The following is an 18,301-nucleotide window of genomic DNA, read 5'->3' as shown; positions in this document are numbered from 1 at the left end:
TAATTTCCGGAAATCGGAACCAACCCGTCTGTGCGGCAGATCGAACGGCTTGCTCATGCTTAATAAACGGATGTAAAATTTTGAAGTTATATTAAGCTCACCTTATAAGATAAGTGTGAGGTTGCTTTATTTTTGCAACGGATTGATAACTCCCAAATATTGGTCCCAAGGCATACATATGTTACATGTAAAACACAGAATCACAGTGACATAGCCTTCTATATTGATATTATACTAAATTTGAATTTTTCTTTCAGGGTATATGTTTAGATATTGGTATTTCTTCCAAATAGTGTTGTATTTGTTGACTGCTTTAGAGTGAAGTTTAGCATTAATCATATGAAAATAATGTTTTTTGCAGCTTTCTGAAGACCAATTATTAAAGGAAACACCATGTCACAGGAAATGGATATATAAACGTTTTATGGAACTCCCCATTTCCGAAAAAACCCGGATGTGATATCACTACATGGAGTGCTCTAACTATGGAAACAAACTACTTATCTAAAAAAAAAGAACGGACAGTTTTTTTTGGTAAAAAATATATAAATTCGATATCTACATTTAGGTCTGTGAAATATTTAAAAATATTTCAAATGCTGGAGGACGCTAACATAATATTCTAAAGAACATTTTTTGAGTAATTCATGTATTGATCAATGAAAACAAGAAGCTTGACATGTCATTAACATAAACTTCAGTCCCTTTATAATAAAAGGTTTTGATGTATTTAAATCCAATTTTTGGATGTAGATAATCAAAGGCAGGATAAATCGTGGAAGAATTCAAAATCATGGTAAAAGGGAACGCCCACTCTCCGAGGTGACTTACTGTTGAATCTCTGAAAGTCAATATACCTAATTCCATTACGATATCGCTAACAATGTATGCCGAAGTCCAAATTAGATAGAGATAAGCGATGAGGGGGGCTAACCACATTACATCGGTACGAAATCTAAGTGGTCAGTGTTCCCTACTTCTGTCGGTGATAGAGTGATGACCTGTCCGGACACTTGACCAGTGTCTAACTAATACAATTGTTCGGACGCGCATTCCATCACTGCCCCCTCATCTAATGTACCTTTATGTTATCACATGCTACTTTGCAGGCAAAGACTGATGCATTCTGGGACTAACAAGACGGGGTCAATCGTCTAATTAACACTGATGGATATTATAATATCTGGAGTGGGACAGGTTCAGCAGCGGCACTTCATTAGCACGTGAAGTGTGAGGTGCGCGTTGACCAATCGGGGTTATCTTTCGTACATTGAACACGTGGTCACCTGACTACGGTTAGAATAATGTTTGCCTACATATGTTTAGTCTGTTTGTCTCAATAACCTTGGTGTTTCAGTCCAGCGAGACGATTTAACTGTCTATTACATTCAATCTACGTCATTCCTTGGATAGGTTTAATGTTTGTTTGAACACAGTGTGGCCTACTTTCAGCCACAGGGTAGACATTTCCTAGCGGAGTAATAGAAATACCGCTAACGTTTTGGTGTTATTTATTAATTCATGTAACTTTAAAACTTCCACTCAGTATTATTTCAATAAGGTGTGCAGCAGTATACGCAAACATATACATGTACAAACACTTGATCGCTACCAAATTTGTCTTGACAAAACATCTCTTCTAGAATGTTTCTGCTTTGTTTTAGTATCCAGGTTATCACTCCAGCTGTATCACCGGGTACATTGGTGATGTACAACCTATACTACAATGTCTATCAAATATTCAAATAACAATTTAAACATGTAAAATAAACTTCAAACACTGTCATTCTATAATGCTGGTTCGTCCTTGCGCGCACGATTAAAGCTAGTCCGGACAATATGGACTCTACATCGTTTTATTAAATTGAAGTGCTTTCGACTGCTCACATCGACAGCCATCTTTAGCTTGCGTACATCTATATGTATTGGCCAATCAGAATTACTTCCGTCAAATCGACTTGTTGACAAGAAAAGCACGTGTACCAGTTTACCTTTTCCTCGCAATCGAGTTGTTTTCGTAAATATAATGCTGAGAAATGCTAGGAATATCAGAGTTATTTTAATATTATTAATTATTGTGATAAATATATATCAATCCAACGGGCTTATTAGTTTGTGTCTGCTAAAAGATCACTGCGTAACCAATGTTTACATTTGATCAAATTAACCGGAAGTAATTTTGATTGGCTAGTGCGCCCTATTGTTGAAGGCAAAATGGCTGTCGATGTGAGCAGTCGAAAGCACTTCAATTTAATAAAACGATGTAGAGTCCATATTGTATCGAGTACTGACAGGACATCTAGTCAAGTGAGTGAGAAATGATTCAACTGAAATAAAAAGAAGAAGATTACTTTCTCTGACAAACACGTATAGCTCTCACAATCGCTGTCGCCAGATTTCGACGATAATCCCCGCATTTTTAAGAGCAGTCGATAGCTGACCATAAACAGGCGACCGATCAGAATTTTTCAGTTTGCGATTATGGTCAGTTTTAGCGGTCTAGCTATATAGATTAAAGCGTATAATTAGCTTTAAGCCTTGCTTGAAGTCTTACCTTCTTGACAGCAATGTCCGCATTTTCACTTGGACAATAGTGTGTCATTGTCATCAGACAATTAATATTAAGCACTGGGAGCTGATAATTTCTTACATTTTAGCCATGCTTGTACCCAAACCGATGTGCATAGGTATATACTATACAATGTATGCGCTAGGTGTTGAGATCATATTTCGGTATGGCCCCCTAATATAGCTAAATTTGATAAAATTATCAGGTCCCCGTGATATTTAACACACAGGGAAACATTTTGCACTATTCGCCGAATAAACAGTAAATATGTACACATAAATCTAGTTTGCTCTACATTTCGTAGCTCGTGCAACATTCATACAACCACGTATATAATATATACAATACAATCCCAGTGTACTACCGTTAATGCAATCCCATCGTTCAACCATTAAAAAACTCGTGGAACAGTGGTGTACAATCAGTGATCAGTGGCAGATCCAGACACCTATCTGGGGGGGGNAAAAAAAAACCCTGGATCTGCCACTGGTGATCCTGTCCTGATGAACATTCATTAACTTAACGAAAGTGTTCACCAATTCATGCAATCCTACCACATTTAACAAGAATTTAAGCGTTCTTAGTGAACAACGATTTTCGAACCCCGGTGTACAATCGTTCATGTAATCAAATCGTACAAACACCTCACAACCCGTCTATTCCAGGGTCCATTCGAGCAGCAGTCCAGTTTGTAAGTGTGAGAGTTAATCAACAACAACAACAGCAGCTGTATTGAAGCCTCAATTTACTTATGAGTAGTACTGCGTCCGAAAGATTGTGCTGAAAGGAGAGAGTGAGAGAATATTTTGTCATTTCTCTAAAATCATTTTGTTTGCTCTCTATTACTAAATATAAAATAAAGCATGAAATGTTTACTTCAGACAACAAAAAACTCAAACATCTCTAAACATGTTTATCACGAACGATATATCCCTAAAGTTCTCGACCTGTACCTGTTTGACCTATGAACGACCAAGCTGTGAAAAACTAGTCAACGGTCCGGGTTCCGGTTTAATTCGCCGAGTCCGGAACCGGTCGGTGGTAAAAGAAAAGATTTACATCGAATGAAGGGGAATGAAGGCTTGTTGTTTCTATGCAGTTTACACACTTGATATTGAGTTCTCGGTGATTTAATTGTTCCGGGGTCGATACGATCAGATAGCTGTCTCGATGTGAGACTTAAATTCTTGTAACAAATCATATTTTATTACCCAGGACTTGAGTTTGTGTACAGGACGCTAACAGTTAAACGATTATTGTTGATTGGGATTCTATGTAATGTGATCAATGGTTGGGTTCTTACAAAATTTAGTATAAGATAATGAAGCCATATGTCTTGTTTATCAGCCAATACGGTCAAATTAAATGCAATAACAAGAGATGAAGCCACATAGTGATCCGTATCTGATGCTGGAACCTCTTTTAAAACTACACAACTCGAACAAATACAATACGGTTCTAAGTGATTTATGAATTATTGAGTTAAGATAATATCGCGGTCTCCGATGACATTGACTGTTGCAGTGATCACGACAGTAGCAGCTAACGATGTGTCCGACTAAACCCGACAAACAGTGTAACATAGTTGTTCTAACGTTGAATGTTATACTGTGCAAAAGACTCGTAGATTAGAAATACACATAGTTATATCTCATATGAAATGGAAAATCTGATAAATATACGAGTTCTACAACATCAGTTACGCCTGATACGTGCACTCACCATAAAAGAGGTTTGGAATTTAACTCCATAAAGGCTCATTAAAACATATATAGCTACATTGTGTTAGATATAAATCGCTTTATGCTCAATGAATACGTTTTCCAAGACAAGTGTATTTTTCAGTTTGTCAAAGGGTGTCAATACCAAAATTCCTATTGGTTTCATAATATTTTAACGGAAACATGTTACAGCAAATAAGAACAGATTCACGTTTATGCGTAAATAAAAATTAAACACTTTCTGCAAAAAATGAAGTGGTTTAATTTTGTTTTGTTTTACAATTTTACTATCCAACGTCACACAATGCCTTTTCCTTATAAAATACATGTACAGCACGATATAAACAGCAAAATATTATCAGTAGTGTTATCAGTTCTAGTGAGGCATAGGACTGTTGAAGTACTGCATACACAAAAACTTGAAAAAATCATGGTCTAAGACGATATTTTTTTCATTTGGAACACAAAAAGTTTGTTTCAACTCCTTCCCGTCTGTTTTCGGAACACGTCTAGACTGTTCCATCACACACATTTTGCCTCTATATGAAATTGTTTTAATGCATGGAACGGATTCATAGTGTAGTGTGAGCAGCTCAGATTTGTTATTTGTCAATTTCGATGAGCATCTATTTTTGTAAATAGACAACTGTAAAAGTTAATGAACGTTTTAATATTAAATTTTGTATTATCATTGGCAGTTCAGGAGTTGTTTATTTGTTTGTTCCTAGTTTTGCACCATCGAAGGTGTTCACAAATAATGGTACAGTTCGAAGACGACTTAGTGGCACCAAACTGGGATATTATAACCTAGACATGGTAACACAGAATTCGACCCGGTCATTCTGATTCTAACGGCGGAGGAGGGAGCGAGGCAGGGAAGCTTGTACCGATCTAAACGGAGCCCTATTTTCGTTAGAATTGTGTCTGATATGTACTAGGGATATGAAGTAACTGTTTTAAATAAATATTTAACGATGTCACTCAACTAATTATTACTCAAGGGTAGTTTTCAGTGACCTCCTGGTTGCCTCCTTCAGCCCTTACTAAGATCAGTAGGGGGTTTCAGACTAGTCTGGTGATTCAGTCATGTGACCTTGGATTATCCCAAAGTCATGTGACTGAATCCATAGTAACTGTTGTTACATAATTTCGTATTTCTTTCCAATAGGAAACTGAAATAAATGTACATTAATATACCTTATGCAATTTACATAACTCAAAATGAGTCTTTAACTCTTAAACTACCAGTTGTTAACGTCTTGCATATACATTGTACATTTATATTTAACAGTCAACCTGTCTTTTAATTATGTAATCTTTAAGGGAAATTAAGTTCAATTCCCGTGATATTTGCAGAGAGGGTAGAAGGAATCTAGTGTGAAAACAACATGTATCAACACCATGTTCAGCGAGTTTTGATTTAGTGTACAGGTGCTACCACTACTAAAGGTACACACTATCATGTGCCAGCTGTAACTGGTTTTATATCTACTAAAGTATTCCTCCAAGTATTGTCATTTCTTTGTTTTACTCGCTTAAATACCGCCTGGTTATTCCGAAAATCCAGCAAATTTATACTTTCTGCCAAAGGATATCACTTGGGGGGTTCATTCCTGAATCTAGGTTGTAGATGTCGGGTCGAATTAAGGCTACGAATTACTTAAGTCAAGTTAACATATGTAAGTTTTCTAATTTTTGAGTAAGGCTCCAAATTTTACACCCATTTAAACCATTGTAACCTTAAGGCTTATCTTCAATTTTATTTGCCTTATTTGTTTAGTTACACAGTATAAAACTTTGATTAAAAAAATGAAATAATATTATTTGATTTGAATTCATTTAGATATATATATCGGGCACAGTAAAGTCTTAGTGAACCACATGGGATTATAAATGCACTGACGTAATATCTTTGAATGTACATGCATATGTATGATGGTACATGTAGATATATATTCTCTAACTCAATTGCGGAGGAATTTCTCGACAACGTCAGCGTTTGAAAATTACGCATACGTTACGAAACTGATTCAGTTTAAATCCGTTGCCGCAGATTATATAGCCTTTAGGCCGCACTGTGGTCGTGATATATGGAATGGTACATTCAGCTTTGCTTGAAAGTAGAGTCACCGTTGCGTTTTTGACTGTTTCGAAAGTCTCAGTACCCGTCACGTTTTTGAACATTATATGTATACATTGACGTGCCCGATGTCTTTCACATAACATTATTTTGCCTTTAAAATGATTTGTATACATTTTCACGACAGCCAATTTTGATAAAAAAAAATCATCCTTTTGAGAATTTTAAGTTATTCCTGCTGATGATATTTACAGAATTATATTGGCTCCATTATTGAATTACATGTATGACTATAATCGTGACATAACATTTTTTGTTTACGTCATTCCTGTAGGGCGCATTGGTAAACATTGCCGTAAAATCGTTTCTCTAATTGACTTATCATGATTAAAAATCCAGAAACGGATAATTCTAAAATATTTCGTAGAAATGCACTGAATGATTATCTAGCTGTGTGCTAAAATTGGAAGAAAATCGAAGTCAGAAAAATTTACTGAAAAAAATCAAAATAGAATCCGATGTGAAAATTATGTAACTTGAAAGACTTATGAAACGTCACTGTATGCATGACAAAGTGGCATATTCACATCTAAAACTGATTTGTAGGCAGAATAAAGAACACAAAGAAACGCAATTAGTGTATTCGGATCAACTGCAGGAAGTCAAATATAATGATGGACCAATAGGTAGGTAGGGTCACTATTTGCTACAAAACATACCAGAACATGATCATGGCAGAACCCTGCTACATTTTGTATATGCGGCCACATGTCGCCCCGCTGGAACGCCTGTTGACGCTACTGTACTAGAGGAACAACACAATCTCAATGTAGCGGGCGACTGTACGATTGTCACAAAGAAAGACCACAGGAGTCTTAATAATAAGTACAAAGTACAATCCCTCCCCATTTCTGGCGATTCCTCCTCCTTAGCGGCCAATCTCCACCACGCAATTACATGTGTCTGTGTTGCGCTCATGGACATATCTATAGACACGACGTCAGCAATCTGGGCGAAAAACCTTGACTTATCGGCGAACATGACACTTATTCAAAGTTGCATAGAGAGGCAGCCTGTAAGAGGCATCCTGGAGAGTCGACAGCATGTAGTTGTAGGTCAACATATGGCCGACGTTGTCTTAAACTGTTTTGCACAAGGACATTTGCGCAATACTTTTAAAAGAACTTAACTAAATTAACGTCTTGTTTTCTTTATTGCCGAAAGGATGTGCACGGGTGTGCTGTTCCGAGGGTCGCCTATTCCGAACCTACCAAACTGTGGTCATCCAGAGGGCGACCGCTTCAGAGACAGTGTGTCCCTGTGAAAGGGAGTTCCGAACGACAAACAAGTAATCGATAGATTGATTTGATAAGAGTTCCTGAATTTAGAGGGTATCTTGCGAATTCGTTGATGCGACATTTGTCAAATTCGAAAGGCTGTGGCATTTTTAAGGTAAATATTTCCTTTCTAGAATGTTTTTAATGAAAATGGATAGGTTTAAAGAATCGCAAAGAATGATGTTCGAACTATTGCTTTATTCTCAGCCGGGGAGGTCATGTCAAAGAGAATCCAAATACAAGAACTACGCCAAGGTTCAAGGGGGTTTGTCAAGGACTGACAGTAGCAGCAGACGTTTTCGGCGACTGGGTTTGCCTCCTTTCAGTATATCAGTATATTGTTAGTGCAATAGCCCTTCCACTGACAGACTATTTGATTTGTGATAATTCAAATACGATATACAATACAGTACCGACTGCTCCCATATGGAAAGCGTGCTGCTCGGATTCCAGTTAACGATATTCCTTTTCAATGACATTTACACAGAAAACAAAACGAAAAAGTGATTTTCAGCAATGTCTGATTACGTAAAAGACACACATTACGTCATAGGTCGTACTGTTCTTATCATCCTTAACTATTTGTAATCTTAAACAACCTGTAACCTGTGATATAGTGCTTTAAAATATGCAATATTAGAGGCAGAGATCATCCTGCGATCACTATGTCCTCCCCAGCAGGCAAAAATAGTATTTATCATATTATATGATTTAAAATATACATGTAAATGGAAAGATATTCAAAATATAAACAAGCTGTTCTTCTGAATACACCCTTATATCTGAGCACTATATGTAATAATTGATAGCAAAGGTATCGTGATACTATTTGATCACTTCCGATAATTATTCAAGATTCCACCACTCGATATTCTGTATGTGTACTAAATGAACACTAATACTCTTGATAGTTTTTGCCACCAGGGACACTTTGGTCAAAGTTCTGTAGCAGTATTTAATAAAAATATATATATACTACAGCCATTATTTCTTTCTGTTGATGACATTTAACAAATTCACCGTCATCACAATTGCCCACTCACCATTTTACATTGAAATGTAGCATCACCCGGAAGTGCTCGCGTTTATACCATGTCGTCCATAGACTCACCATCAAGAATCGGTCTTTAATAAAAACGAACGTTCTGAACAGGATATCCGGATTTACATGGTTTATAATGAATCGTAATCTGTGTTGGGTATTATGGTGGCGGACATTTGGAGATAATAGATAATATACAGAGCTTCGTGAACTGGACTGGCACTATTGTTGGCAAATAAACATCACAAAAATAATTATTGTCCTGAAATATTACAAAATAAAAAGAAATTATAAATGTGATTTATTTGCACACAAATAGAGCTGAAGTAGCTCATCTTGTCCAAAATGTCAACTTTGGCATGGTTTAAGCGGAAGTTAAACCCCGACGTAACCGGAAGTTGCCTCTTTACAGTGTCTGCTCGGCCTTCCTTCGACAAATGTTTTATTGTGTTAAATCAAGCCAGACAAATTTCTCGTACCTTCTCAGTTTTTGAGACTCCGTTATCGGTACAGCAAAAAATCGTATAGCATAGTTCGTTCGGACTGTTGGCACTCCGCAGATATCAAAATGAGAGACAAGGCAATTCACCTAACATATTGTACATACTATTGTTCCTTCAAATCTAGGATTGGTCAGGGGTGCATCTCTTTAAAGCATGTAGGTATTTTAGGAGAAGAGAAGGTGATCACGTGTTTCCTAGTTGTCACTTAGATCGGTTATGAAAGGGCAGCACGTAAAATTAAGCAGCTATATTCTGTACCAATGGATATTATTTATCGAGGTTTAACCTCTTCGTTATTCCGTCTTAGCGTATTGCAGAGTTATCTTCTCTTGTGAGCAGGTATTGATTGTTACGTCATTGGTTCGTGTGAGAAAATTACGTCGTTTCCTCAAAAATCGATGACGTTGCTCTCACAAACAAATGACGTAACAATCAATACCTGCTCACAAGAGCAGATAACTCTGCAATACGAAAAGACGGAATAGCCATATCTACTGTATTATATATTACTGATTGGTCCCGTTTTAACGTCCTTTAAACAGCTAAGGTCATGTCAGGACATCGATGAAATAAAGGTGTAGGTAGGACAGAGAGGAGAAAACAGATGCTGGATGGTGACAACTGGTCAAGTTTGGTCTGTTTACGACCCCTAAGCAGAATACATAAATGAAGTACCCAAAGTTTGTAGGGGTCGTAACCCACATTAGTCGCCTCTTACCATACACATGTATAGGGATACAAAAGGTCTACTCTAAGTGTCTCCGATGACTCCCAAGCACTTGAATCATGATGGAATCTAGAATATATCACAAATTTGAATAATGTTTATTTCATTTATTTCTAAATCAAAATGTGATTATGTGTATATCCAATATAATGTATGAAAATGTCCTCTCGATTTATTAAAACATTTACTTGTTTTATTACATGTAAATAATTTCACAGCGATTAATTGAAGATGATGGATTCTAATTCTTAGTATTTTTATGATTTATTCCTTTTGGTGTTAGGGTGCTTCTGGAAATGATAAATTGAAAATAATTGAATCTGACAACATATTGATCTTAAAAAGGCTGTAATTGGCTTGGAAATGTTAACGCTATGATTTGTCAACGTACCGAAATGTAATTAATATCACAATATCATATTTCACCAGAGTGTTACCAATTCATCACCCAAATGTAAACGATGGGCCGGCCGCGGTATTTATTTTCCGGAATATGACAGTCTGTATTGTGACGTCACCAAAACGCTCCCCTGAAGAAGATTGATAACCGAGACGGAACAGTGGCAAGTGGTGGAGGTCGGCCGTGCTGAATTTTTTATCCGATTCTTTGATCGATTTTAAGTTGATACAAATCCAGATCTTGTGTGGATGTCTCGCTGCAAGATGGAAATGTGGCTATTAAGATAAAGTTTATAGACACAAGTCTTTAAATATTTATCGTTTTAACGCTTGCATCTCCAAAGAATCTCTCAACGACCGTTCGAGTTATAGAACTCATCGAATAACACTAATGCGCAATTATAATTAAATATAATTCTCAGTTACGAGCTGTTAGGTTAGGAAATTTTGAAATAAATCTTGTTTTTGTTTAAAAGTTAAACGGAGTTATGATGATGATACTGCTGACAGATGATAAATAATGAAGACGTTATTCATTATAAAAGTTGTGTTAGCTTAATTCAGTAGATTAATGAACACTGGGTTTCGTGATCAAATAAATTGATAAAATATATCTGAAATATTATAGACTTCAGTGGTACTTGGTTTCGTGGCCAAATGTTGTGATAAAATATAACTAAAACATAATAGACTTCCGTGGTCAAATGATGTGATACAGATATATTATTCGTATAGACTACTCTTAACTTACTACAGCGGTAATAACGATGCGTTAAATTTTTTATTTGAAATATAGAATACCAGAATCATTCTACTACTACCACCGACTAACATGTAATGGCACCTGTATCTCGATGCCTTTTATCTCAAATTCCAAGAGTAGTTTCCTTTATTCATTTCAATTCACGCATGTAGTTATTTTCAATGATTTGAAGTATCTTGTACTTAAACTGTGTCATTTATAAATGACAATATAATTTCTTATTGATTTAACAGAAGCTAAAAATGTCGTTACATTTGGAATATCGAGTTGATTCAGTGTCATAGGACATTAGGGATATCGGTTAATGCAGTGTCATAGCACATTAGGAATATCAGGTTGATGCAGTGTCATAACACATTAGGTATATCGGTCGGACGCAGTGTCATAGGACATTTGAGATATCGGGTTGAGGTAGTGTCAGAGGACATTAGGGATATCAGGTTGATGTGGTGTCATAGGACATTAGGGATAACGGTCGGACGCAGTGTCATAGGACATTTGGGATATCGGGATGATATAGTGTAATAGGACATAAGGGATATCGGGTTGATGCAGTGTCATAGGACAGTAGGGAATATCGGTCGGACACAGTGTCATAGGGCATTTGGGATATCGGCTTGACGTAGTGTCAGAGGACATTAGGGATATCAGGTTGATGTGGTGTCATAGGACATTAGGGATAACGGTCGGACGCAGTGTCAGAGGACATTAGGGATATCGGTTAATGCAGTGTCATAGGACATTAGGAATATCGAGTTGATGCAGTGTCATAACACATTAGGTATATCGGTAGGACGCAGTGTCATAGGACATTTGAGATATCGGGTTGATGCAGTGTCATATGACATTAAGGATATCGGGTTGATGTAGTGTCATAGGACATTAGGGATATCGGGTTGATGTAGTGATAGGGCATTTGGGATATCGGGTTGACGAAGTGTCATAGGACATTAGGGATATCGGGTTGATGCAGTGTCATAGCACATTAGGGATATCGGTTGGTTCAGTGTCATAGGACATTTGGGATATCGGGGTGATGCAGGGTCATAGCACATTAGGGATAACGGGCGGATGCAATGTCATAGGACATTAGGGATATCAGGTTGATGTGGTTTCATAGGACATTGGGGATATCGGTTGGTTCAGGGTCATAGGACATTTGGGATATCGGGGTGATGCAGGGTCATAGCACATTAGGGATAACGGTCGGATGCAATGTCATGGGACATTAGGGATATCAGGTTGATGTGGTTTCATAGGACATTGGGGATATCGGGTTGATGCAGTGCCATAGCACATTAGGGATAACGGTCGGATGCAATCTCATAGGACATTAGGGATATCATGTTTATGTGGTGTCATAGGACATTAGGGATAACGGCCGGACGCAGTGTAATAGGACATTAGGCATATCGGGTTGATGCAGTGTCATAGTACATTAGGGATATCGGTTAATGCAGTGTCATAGCACATTAGGGATAACGGTCGGATGCAATGTCATAGGACATTAGGGATATCAGGTTGATGTGGTGTCATAGGACATTGGGGATATCGGTTGGTTCAGTGTCATAGGACATTAGGGATATCGGTCGGACGCAGTGTCATAGGACATTAGGGATAACGGTCGGACGCAGTGTAATAGGACATTAGGGATATCGGGTTGATGCAGTGTCATAGGACATTAGGGATATCGGTTGGACGCAGTGTCATAGGACATTAGGGATATTTGGTTTATGTAGTTTCATAGGACATTAGGGATATCGGGTTGATGCAGTGTCATAGGACATTAGGGATATCGATTGGACGCAGTGTCATAGGACATTAGGGATATCGGGTTGATGCAGTGTCATAGTACATTAGGGATATCGGTTAATGCAGTGTCATAGGACATTAGGAATATCGAGTTGATGCAGTGATAGGGCATTTGGGATATCGGGTTGACGTAGTGTCATAGGACATTAGGGATATCGGGTTGACGTAGTGTCATAGGACATTAGGGGTATCGTGTTGATGTAGTGATTGGGCATTTGGGATATCGGGAAGATGTAGTGTCACAGGAGATTGGGGTATCGGGTTGATGTAGTGGATACGGTCACTTACAACGTTTTGGAACCAATATATATGACCCCTACAATAGTAGATTCTACATGATGTAAATCGTGCGGGTCAGCTTAGATATTTCGGTTCCAAAGTGTTGTTAGTGACCGTATTCCAGCATACTATTTACACTGTATGGTACAACTAAACATGCGGAAATCGTTTATAACACACAAGATTGTGTTTGCAGCGAAAAGCTGTACTGTACTTAACTTGAATTAGAATAACAAAACTACAAATGTAGCAGTGCGTCTAACAGTCCGGTATTTGATCCGTATAACTCTGACGTCGATTACAGATTTACATTATGGGCTAAAACGACCTAGCTTTAGATAATAGAAGAACATCCAGTTCATATTTTAACACAAAATAGCAGTCAACAACGACAACGTGAATCGTATTTCATGGCCACTGTAAAAACACAGAGCGACTACGCCTATTAAGTGCAGGGTTAAGTCATGCTCGTGTTATTTTTTTAACAAGATCTCGACAAGATGGTTAAATAAATTATATCGTTTTGGGATGGAAAACTTGACGTTATTTCTTTGCTATAAAACACCCCAGCTGTGTTATGTATGTGATTGGCATCGAAATGGCTACGACTTAGCCGGGCTATCGGCCTGGTTAGGCAAGGGTTAGAACGTAATCCATAAATATGTTACGGAATTAGTTTCTCAAAACTGTGATTTACGAAACGAAACATATTTCAAGCATGTCAGGGCATATGATTTGATATGACGCATAAACTGAAATTTGAAGTTTTGATGAAACGATATACCTGTGAATACATGCATCATGGCGCGTCCTTGGGTGTACACAACCAAACAGATTTACATTAAAACGACTCAAATATTTTTAATACTTACACTATCATCATCTAATCAACTTCGTCACGAATTTACATGTAGTTCGTGTAGCACGTTCTCATGACATAGGCAATTAAAGGTTTTGTATATAGCACATATTTTAGCGTGTCTTATTGTTGTAGACGTAACGTTGTTTATATATATAAGAACGTTGTATTTACATAAATAAACACAAATTGATTGGACAAAAGCCTGCATAATAAGCTCCGTCTAAATATAAGCAATAAAATGCATGCAAAATGACGCTAAAGGCTCAAGTGAAAATCAACAGTATAGGGGTTCTTGGACAGATATTCTAAAATTCTAGAAACTGAAACGACTTTTCAGTCAGTTTTAAGAGAATGCCCTGTGATATTCCTCGAAACGCCACTGCATTAGAGAAACTGGAATACAGACCCGCACGCTTTTACAAGATAATTTTGACTTGCCATTGAATATGAAGCCCTAATATCAATCAGTCAATAGCCCCGGTACAGCTGTCATCGGCTGTCATTAACGTCCATCAGCGCCCTCTCGCGGGAGTCGTTAGAACTAAGACGCCATGTTATTTTGTTAACAAGAACTTAGATAATTTGTCTAATGGTCTGTCGTTGTTGTGTCAGACGCCTTCAAATAATCATGTTATAGGACCCTTCACATTTCAATCGCCTATTCCATGTTGCAGTTAGCACTCCTTATCCACGTAGACCATAGCGTATGTATGACAAGAGCCTTGATTACTTCTCGCCGTCATTCTGTTGTAATGTACATTTCGTTGTCGTGTTTAATACATAATTTCTGCGGGAGAGATTGCTTTCCATACTTTCAAAGAGAATTGTAAATGTGTAATCGCAGACCATTTTAGGCGTTGTTGCGCAGACAATACGTTAATATTTGTTTAAAAGAGAACGTTGATCTAAGACACATGTTTTAAGTGACCATATAAAGGGAAACATTAACGTAATTATTTACCAATATTATAAATAAATAATTCTGCTCATACACAATAAAATCTCACTAAAACATACAATTAGTGCGTGTGTGTGTGCATTTGATCTATAGAGAAATATTTTAAGAGTTTTTCATTATTCGTTGTAAACTGTTGGATATTTTTTCAGTGTAGTCTACGCGTTTTGTGGATAAGTTAATGGCTGTATTTATCAACAGTTTTATTTTACTCTTGAAATCAGTAATAAAGTTAAATCTTTGATAAAGGTAAAATTTTGAAAAAATACTTTCAAGTACGTTCGCTGTAAGCAAGGTGGCAAATGAAACAAATGACGGTTTGTCGAAGTTTTACTATGTATCTCAATGGCTTCAGAATGCATTCATTGATATTGAGCATGTTTGTTATTATATATAGTTTATATACAATGGCAAAACCTTCTTTAAGACTTTTAATTGCTCTAAAAGGGCACGTGCAATTCAAGAAGGACAATACTTTTGTTGTAAACTTATTTGTTTAATTCAGGATTTTACCCTTTTTTTACACCAGAGAAGCGAAACGTATAACGGTATAGGACAACGTTCGGGAAAATACGAAGAAGTACTGCAAAGTACACTCATATCTTTTAAAGTACCGAAAAGTACAAAGAGAATATAAAAGTTCAACGAATTAATTCAGTGAAATAAAAAGAGGTTAGCAAAGTACAACAAAATGAACATGAAAAAACAACATGGTACAGCGTAGTACAGAGAAGTAGAATGGACAGAAAAATTTAGGAATTTGGGAAATGAAAAATCAACGCAGTATAATCAACTAACATCAAAATACCAAATAAATACAGTTCAATGTAATGAGAAGAAGAACTTGAGGGAAATAACCAAACTCAAGAACATGTTACGATTTAAGCAAATAATAGTGTAAATACTACAAATTACAAATAAGTACATACATGTGTTGTTGGGACGAAATGTACACGTAATGGATAAAGACATATAAAGAAGATTTTTTTTATTAGGAAATCGAATAAGTTACAACAAAGTGTAAGGAAATAAAAACAAATACAAGGTCATTGTGACTATAGTGAGGGTCTCAATAGCATAAACAAACAACATTAGCATGGTAATGAATCTATACGGTGTACAGGACGGACCGAGTTTTCGTTAATTATCATTCCCCTCTGGCTGCTATAGAATAATTAAAAAGAAATTGAAAACGCTACTTATCAAGTATAACGCTATCCTTAGTGTAACCCTGTACATCATGGCAGAATATATGCAAATTTATGGGATTTCATCGGTAATGTATGACATATGTTCCTGAGTGCGATGCCAACATGTTATGCACGCGAAAATGATCGTAGATTCATTTGATTTCGCCTGTAACCGTTGTTATGGTAATCAACGCTACGCGACCTCCATGTGTTCGGGGAGGAATTTTGAAGAGCTGTAAATATGTTTCTCAATTTGTTGACAAGCGGGCCCTTTCCATTTGACATGTGATCGTATGATGGCGTTTTGGTACAATCTTTATCACCAGGTCATTAGCTTCATCAGGTTTTGTCAAGAACCTTCTTATTACGTCAAAAGTACGCTCATTGCTTTATTTCGGTAATAAAATGTTGCTACATTACGGCACAAAGGGTTTGGCCATATGTTTTATCTGGAGTTGTCTCCCGCAACGATTTATCCAGTGTACAAGATACCGGCGCCTTTAGTTTCGTTACACGAGTAGGTGCACATGTAAGTTTATTGCCTCCGTTTTTTTGTTAAAAAGCACCTCTGATTTAAATGCTTAATAAACGCTTTTAAATCATGTTATTTCACCAATATAAACTTTGTTTCTACTTAAGTGATATAATGTGTTGCTAACACTAAAGATCTGAACCAAAATACAGTGTATATTAATGATTGCACGTGGAATTTACTTTTTTTAATCTAAACAATAAGCCGAAAATGTTAAGGTACATCTTATATGAATGGAACTTCAGCTTTGAATAAAGTCAAATGCCATTTTTATAGGTTATATGTATAGGTTCGACAAACAAACAATAACTAAAAAATGACACACTTGAACATTTTGAAGCAATTCTACAACAATTCACCAGGTTATAGCTACAGTACTAAAAGTTGTTTTTAGAAAAATGTTCGAAAACGGCTTCTAATCTTTCTAGTATGCTGGTATGCCTGTACTTTTGAGCGGGGTCGGCTGAAATCGATGACAGGTCGTTATACAAGACGTAATGGTTCTGTTCCAAAATCTGTTTTTAATTCCTTAAAGTTTTATTTGAGATTAACCAGTGCCCTTTATGTCACCGTAGGACCGCCTTTGTCATACTTTTACCATTTTCGTCGTTTAACTTTCAAGTATAGGGGTAAGATGACAAAACAAAACCAGTGTTGTCAGAAAAAAACCATTACTTTGGTAAGGAGACGTTACACACAATCTGTAAGTATAAAACTCAGTCAATGTTTGAATAGACAACTACGTTATAATAATGTATACTCACACCTTTCTCCAATAACTCAATGAGGCGAACTTTTTTTTAAGTACCGATATCCTTTCATCAGAAACAAAAGGATCAATTTGCACCAATTTTTAGCAGCCAGTTTAACAATGGTGGACATTACGACCCATACATGAATGGATGTATTCAGTAAGCATTAACACTTAAATCTCCGACAAAGTTCGGAATATTATTAACAAATCTATGCAAAACGGTTTAAGAAAGAAAATGCTGATTTGCATACATGTATATATACTGTTATTGGCCACCAATGGAGAACGACATACATGTATATAAACTGTTGTTGGCCACCAATGGAGAACGACATACATGTATATATACTGTAATTGGCCACCAATGGAGAACGACATACAAGTATATATACTGTTATTGGCCACCAATTGAGAACGACATGCATGTATATACTGAAATTGGCCACCAATGGAGAACGACATACGCGTATATATACTGTTATTGGCCCCCAATGGAGACCGACATACATGTATATATACTGAAATTGGCCACCAAAGGAGAACGACATACAAGTATATATACTGTGATTGGCCACCAATTGAGAACGACATGCATGTATATATATGGCCACCAATGGAGAACGACAGACATGTATATATACTGATATTGGCCACCAATGGAGAACAACATACATGTATATATACTGTTGATGGCCACCAATGGAGAACGACACACATGTATATATACTGTTGTTCGCCACCAATGGAGAACGACATACATGTGTATATACTGTAAT

This window comes from Mizuhopecten yessoensis, unplaced genomic scaffold (assembly GCF_002113885.1).
Source record: "Mizuhopecten yessoensis strain PY_sf001 unplaced genomic scaffold, ASM211388v2 scaffold8437, whole genome shotgun sequence".
NCBI classification, from domain to species: Eukaryota; Metazoa; Mollusca; class Bivalvia; order Pectinida; family Pectinidae; genus Mizuhopecten; species Mizuhopecten yessoensis.
This window is presented reverse-complemented; position numbering follows the sequence as displayed.